This window comes from Anas platyrhynchos, chromosome 1 (assembly GCF_047663525.1).
Source record: "Anas platyrhynchos isolate ZD024472 breed Pekin duck chromosome 1, IASCAAS_PekinDuck_T2T, whole genome shotgun sequence".
In the NCBI taxonomy this organism is placed as follows: Eukaryota; Metazoa; Chordata; class Aves; order Anseriformes; family Anatidae; genus Anas; species Anas platyrhynchos.
The window spans coordinates 128,758,129-128,765,570 of NC_092587.1; positions in this window are offsets into that span (position 1 = coordinate 128,758,129).

The window sequence follows — 7,442 nt, forward strand, 5'->3', positions numbered from 1 at the left end:
AACAACTAAAAAATTCAGCATTTTACAGCATTTTCAAATATTAAATCAGGGTACAGCTGTTCCAAAAAATGTTTAAATTCATATGCCCATGTGGACCGCTGGGAATTGCTGTTGTTTAAAGATCATCCTCAAACTGTGTAAACAGAGCTGCTACTGTTCCCTGTTCATGCTGTCTCCACCATAATGTAAGCTGAAATACTTTAAGGACACTGCCCAGAGGCACATTCTTTGCTTACTGTTTGTATCTCATTATCTTGCAGGGAGATGCTTGCTTTTAACTGTTTCAAAAGGTTAGCTCCTGCTGCCTGTAGCCTGAGGTGTGTGTAAAGACACTTTGACTTTGTCCCAGGAGCTTCATGCCTTCCATCACTGAGCACTTGTCAAAGTCCAATCAACCCCAAATATCCAAGCTGGCTCCTAATTAATGAGTAGGATAATTTAGATTTGCTGTTTGTGCTTTTAGTGTCACTACAGATCTACAGCAAGGCATATATATGTGACATGCAGTCCTGAGTAACTACAGTTACCAAGAAACATATTTTGGGTTCAGGGTTTGCCAAAGTTTCAGTGAAAAGTTTCCACTGAAATAACATCAACTAGTAATGCCAGCTTGTTTCCAAAAGCAGCTTCCCATGGGCTGTTGGTTTAGATAGGACAAGAAATTCCACTCTGAGCCTAGTGGTGTTTTTTATTTTTATTTATTTTCTTTATTTTTCTTTTTTTTTCTTTTTCCTAGAAATTCATGTTTTCCAGTTCTGCCCCTGAAGCTGTCCCCTTCCACCCAACATGGTGGCAGGCATGGCACCACAGCTGCTCTGTGGGGTGTCCATGGAGACCCCAGTTTGTCTGACATTTATTAAAACATTTGTGCTGAAATGACTTGTTTTGTGCAGAATTTTTCCCTGTCTACTACTCAGCCATTGTACATGGATGAGAAATACCTAGGCTTTTCTTGTTTGCAGCAGCTTGGGAACAAATATATTTTTGCTACTGACCATGAAGTCACGTTAGCTCTAGAAAACTTGTTATCAGAAGAAACAGCAAGGTGAGGAGTGAAGAGGTACTCTAGATCTTATGATGTCTGCCCCAGTGCTGTTACAAGGAGAGAGGAAGAGAAAACAAAATTTGGGTGTAACATGCCCTAACATGCCCACCTTTTCAAAATGGAGAATGATCCGGACAACTCTTTTGTGCTCTGCAGCTGAAAACCTCCAGGTCTGCTCTGAAGATGCTGAGTGCACGGAGATCTGTCACAGGTAAGTGGCCTGAGGGAATGCAGAAGGTCTGCAGATGGGTCTGGCCTCTGCCACCCCCCTGCATCATGTCTTATCACCAGGATGGGATCTGGTGCGTACTTTTTCTGTCCTGCCACCAGCCAAAGGGCTGGCAGGATCCTGGGGAGGTTCTGTCATCCCTGCTCATGGACACAGGGGACAATTCCTGGTCTTTATACTTCAGTTTGGGCTAAGCCTTGCAACCAGTATGTCAGTTTCCAGAGGTAATTTCCATTCTGTCACAGTATCAGACGTTCAGGTAAGTGGCCAAGCTGGATGGGCAGTAACTAGGAAATGCCTGCACACTCGTCACTGTACTCAGATCATAGTCCTTTAGGAAGGAATACTCTTATTTCTACAGTATCAGTTTTGTGAATCTGCACTCACTATCTGTCAGAGGATTTGCAGCCTCATGGAAAACAAAAGTGAAGCCGTGTTTGGGGACAGCAAAGGAAACATCTACCAAAGCACACTACTGTTGTGTTTATTACAGTCCTGGGTTTGCATTTTTATCTTTCAAGGCAGAGAATATGGATAGCTGCTGATCTGATCAGTTAACCTGTCAGTGCCAAGGCATGTGAATTTCTTCTGACTGAAGACAATGATGCCAAGTTCAGATGCCAAAGGTTTGATTTAGGCTATTCCACAAACCCTCCTTTTCCACAGCACCACATGCTGTCTTCCAGGAGAGGTGCAGGGAGACAAGTGTGGTGTTTGGGAGAGTTTAATCATTTCACACACCTTAGTAATTTGCTAGTAACTTTTGCCAAAAGAAAATGACAGCACCTGCTACGTGAGTGAGATGCTAAAGGGAACAGAACCACATAAAATGTCCACGGACATTTTTCTCCTGTGCTGTCATTTTCCAAGCAGTTAAGCTGGCAGCATAGCGCTCTGCAGGCTGTTTTTGGAGGCCAACAGACGTCCCAGTTCAGGACATGCATTAAGGTATTGCAGGATTTATTTATTTTTTATTTTATTTTGGGTGCAAGTTCATGAATTGTGTTTTTCAGTAGTGATAAGATGTTGGTCACTTTGGGATGCCATGGAGAAGTCCTGAGAGGTCGTGTGTGTGAGAACATTTGGGGCATGCTGGCTTTTCCCACCATGGGCAGAAGCGTGGGGACATATGTCACTTAAGGGAAATTTCTAGAGGTAACCTCTAACAAGGTCCGTAAAGCCACCTGTGATTGTGGGTGGAAGAGCTTATTGCAATGTAATGTGCAAGATGGGCAGTGAACATTTAACCCCAGTGAGGCTGGGGAAGAGAAGCACTAGAGCAGAGGTGCTCTCAGTTAGAATCTGAGTGCCCTGAATCAGATACCTCCAACCCATAAGCTCCTGTCACTTTCTCATTGGCCTTTTTGTTAGTCCTCAGCTGTTACTGCTATTCCATCCTGGTACGGCATAAGTAGTGGGAAGAGAGAGCAACTGGGTGGAGATATAGAAAGTCACTTGGTTTGGTAAGACCAACCATGGGCCTTTGGGCCTGGAAAGACAAGATGTTGGGTAGTAGTCAGTGAACTGGGGAATATGCCTAGGCAGGTCTGAATGGGGCCTGGCAACATGAACACTGCTGTACAGGACCACCTCAGCTGGCTCCTGTGGCAGTGAGCTTGCTTGTAACTCTTTCGGGTTTTCTCCAGTGTAGTCATCTGCTAGTTTAATCAGCAGCAGTGGTAGAAAACTTTTTTTTTTTTTTTTTTTCCCCTTCAGGAATGGTTATGTCTCACTGGAAAGTTTGGGAACCCAAAAGATTTACCACCACCACCACCAAATCCCACTGTTTTTTTTTTTTTGTTTGTTTTTTTGTATTTTTTTTTTTTCAAAATTAATAAAGAGAGTTCAGAAAAGAAGAGGGAGAAAATGAAATACACTCAATACCTGGATTTGGACCTCACTTAAATTTGGTATTGCATAAAACCACCTTACAGTTCATCAAATTCTAGGAGGCAGTGGTAAAAACAAACAAACAAACAAATAATAAAAAAACCACCACCACCATAGCTCTTAAGTACTAGGTTGAGGTTTTTGCTTTAATTGCACCTACCATCTGCTTACTGGTGTGTACTTGTTACATGATAGCATTTCATCATATTAGAAACATGGTGGTGTTGATAAACTGTGATTATAACCCACAAGACAAGCCAAAAGATCCTAAAAAATGCTTGGAATCATGGTGATTTGAAAAGAAAAAAAGTTTCAGGGTTTGAATTCTTTTTGCATGGTCTGTAGTGCTGAAGTTTTAAAGCCAGTTCAGAAAACAGCGCCAAGATTTATTTCGCAGCATAAAAATAAATAAATAAATAAAAATAAATTATGCAGGTGTTCACTGAGAGATGTTTGGCGCAAGACGATGAAAAATTGAATGTTACTGCTCACCTCTCCATTGGGAAGATGCTCTAATCCTCTCTTTGCCACAAAGAAAATACAAGAAACTTGTGTGCAAACTCATGCTAAGTTTGTCCTGCTCCCTAGGAAATTGTGGTACTTCTGTACACCTGCAATGTGTTAACACGCAAAAGGTGCTATTGACACTAAGACGTGTTTACTATTTTTCTCAGAGTTTGTTGGCTTTCATTTAGATGGTGATTTGTGAGACTCTTGTTAAGTAAAACTGCCAACCTACATAAGAGAAGCAAAAATTCCTTGCAGAAGTCTATTTGGTCTGCAATCAATCTGATGGCAAATTTCTGTGAGAGTGAGAGGAAGGGAACATGGAAATTTTGCATACTCAGAACAACAGTAAGAGAAGGAAAGCCTCTGGACTCCATTTGAGGAAAGGAAAGTAGGGTTACAAGAAACGGAGAATATTATGAACACGCAGGTAATGCTGAAGATGGCACTGACGATTTAGTACTCTTGAGAAGAAGCTCTGGCAGATTTAACTGCTGTGGTTTAAAAAAGGACTGTCCCAAATGTTTGCCTTGCTCATCAGCTGGAAATTACTGCCTTGAAGGAGAAGCAGCAGAATATGATATATATTGGTGTCTCTGGGCTCAAGTTTAAATGCTGGAATAGAAAAATGTTTTAATTAGGTGTTGAGCTACCATAATGGACTACATACAGGCAGCTGAGGTCTCAATTTGTAGACAGTGCTTCCATCACTTGTAAGGTCATGGAAAACCCCTGCTGAAAATGGGCAACAGGGCAGGCAGAAACAGATTAGGCCACTGCAGCTAAATCTGCCAGACCTGTTTGTCAAAATCCTCCTCCCTGAGGTGCAGATATCCCAGAGTCAAGGTCTGGGGACTCAGGCATGGGACAGCTCTGCTGAGCTGAGTTGCAGCAGAGGTTGTATGGTACAAAGGGCACAGCAGTGCTGATGTGCAGTCAGAGTTGGGTCATTTGGCTGTGAATTTAGTGATGCTTATAAAATGGATTTCAGCTGATTCCATGCACACATCTACACCTCAGCTTGTTGTTTAGACTCAGTGAAGGCAGGCTTTCTGGGCTCAGTTCATGCCCTCTCAAAGCAGAGATCTAACCTATGCCAGATGAATCACGATCTCAAAATGCATATTTCTCTTCATTAGCTCTAAAGTAAACCTAGTGATGTCTGGCTTGGATTCTGAAGTTAAATTGAAAAAAATCTTATGTTTTGTGTCTAATTTTCCAAATATTTTCTGTAATTCTGTGGTTTGTATCCTTAGAAACCAAAACTGAATTTGTATACCAATACAGATTTAGCAGCAGTCTATTTCACTGTTGCAGCAAATATTTTCTCTAACAATACAAAAAAAAAAAAAAAAAAAAAAAAAAAAAAAAGCATTATACTTGCCCAGAATAGTAAATAATAATAGTCTTTTTTTTTCAATGAATATTTGATATGCACAGTTTAAAAACTGGTTATCAAGTAGGACAAAAGATCAAGATAGAAGAATATTTCACTGAACTGCTAACAACAATTTACATCTTTGCAAGAGAAAAAACCAAAAGTGATTCAGTTTATGAGACATTATGTAAACAGAAAAAGTAATATTGAATGTCGTAGTCTCAGCTTTACTGTGCGCTTTTATCCATGCAGGATGGCTGCATTTGAATAATGATGAAATGATTTCTGTAGCTAGCTTTGTTTATGTAGAACTTAGAGTTTTAGGTGCTATTTAAATGGAAAATAGTATTGTAATGACTAAAAGCTCTGTGTTGTGTAAGCTGTTTCAGGTCTGTATTTGAAGTTGTGTTATGTTTATCTTGAAATCCAGACTGATGTTAAAACATGCTCCTTTGTTGTTGGACAATTTTCCATTTGCATCCAAAAAGACTTGCAGCTGAGGTAGCTAATTGAGTCAAAACTTTCATATTCTTGGTGCCCAGCAAGGTTGTATAGGCCCTATAGAAATCCCCTGACTTTGGGATATTTTAGCTAATTTATAAATTTACCTTGATGATGCCATTTAGACCAAAGTGATAATGGAAAATGAGTGGCCCTAGATGGTAAAATATTTTTATTTGATTTACCAGGCCAAAGGTAACACACCACCTCTGTATGCAAATCTGAGCTATTAGCTGAAACAAAAGCCCAAGAGACAATTAACATCTATTCAATTCTTGATTTATGTATTTTCTAGGTATTTTTTTTCTGTAATCTGGCTGCACATCAGCATAAAGGCATCTGCAGTATAGTCTGGAGGAGCACAATTTTTGGTCAGCAGAAAAGGTGGCTACACTCTGAGCATGCTTCACACGTCCAAACGTAACGAAGGAGAGCTTGAACTCCCAACACAGCAGAATTCCAGGGCTTGAACCTTCCCTCTGAAGCTCTCTAGAGCTCCAGTGACCCATGCTTGGTTGCCAACATAAGCATAATCAATATGGCCTCAATGTTGGGAGATAATGGTATGTCTTATAAGTGTCTTTTTATGAACCTCACATGCTGATTTCCTGCTTGCTCATACAATGGTGGGGAACACCACAGCAAAGGGAAAGGAATGCAGTTTTGCAATTGGGAAGAAAAACAGCGTTTCTTTGTTTTTCACTCTGTTCTCTGTGTTGTTAATTCATTGTGCCTCTACTACAAACTCGTTTGGCAGAATTCAAAACTAGACTCCTCACAACTGTAAAAAGTACCAGCCTTCTTAATGTATGTGACACAGAAAATCTCTGCAAGCTGAAATCTGGCCAAACAGAAACTAATTATTTGGGGAAAATGTGTGCATGTGCTGAAGAGAGACTGTGGTGAGACACCACACAGGACAGGGTGTGGAGAGTCAGGAATTTGCATTTTCACGGAGAGAAAAGTATTTATGCACCTATGCTGGGCTACCCTTGAACTGCCCTAACTCCATTAAGATCCACTACCTGGATCCTGCTCACGTTGTGGTTTTGCCCAGGTCTCTGCCTCTTTGGTGCTGTCAGAAGACAAGCGTGTTGAAACTAGGAACCCCTTTTGTGACACCTGTGACTTTCTCCTCCATGAGATACAAATACGTATGGACCAGGATACCAACACACTAGGATAAAGTATGCCTGTGGGCTACCAGCCTGCTGTGGGGATCTCAGAGGCCTCCATTTCTGAGAGGGTGATGGAGGCAGGAATAGTAGTTAGAGGCTACCCACCACCATGAGGAGAGTTGTGAAGTGTTAGATGCTCGCAGCAACCTTATCAGCTTCAAGGAAAAGCAGTCTTCAGCTCCTCTGTCGAGACTAACAAAACATGACCAAAAGATGTGCAATGAATACCATATGATTCAAATGATTACCCTAACAGTCAGCAGGTCTCTTGATCAAAGGATCAAATGGCCAAAGTCTCCCCATCCATGGACGACTAGGGACTAAGAGATTTCTGTCTTGTAGGACCCTTCTTACTAGTGTTGAATTTAAAGATCTTCGATAATGCTTCTTCACTTACAAGCCGTATCATTGCATATTTGGACACAAATGCCGGTCCATTTTAGCAGTAGCATTGTTGACATGTTTGCTAATACTGCTAAATATATGATTAAACATAAGATATAGCAATCTAGCCACTACACTTAAGCAGTACTAAAGAGAAAAATTTTTTTTCCTTTCCTCATTTAGCATATTAATCATCAAACCCTATATATATGTACATTTTTCCACTTAGATATATGCATTTTTTTCCAACAACATTTTAATGCTGTAATTTAAATGGCTGACACAAATTTAATTTCCAGTCAGCCCAAGGTGTAAACTTGCATCCAGAAT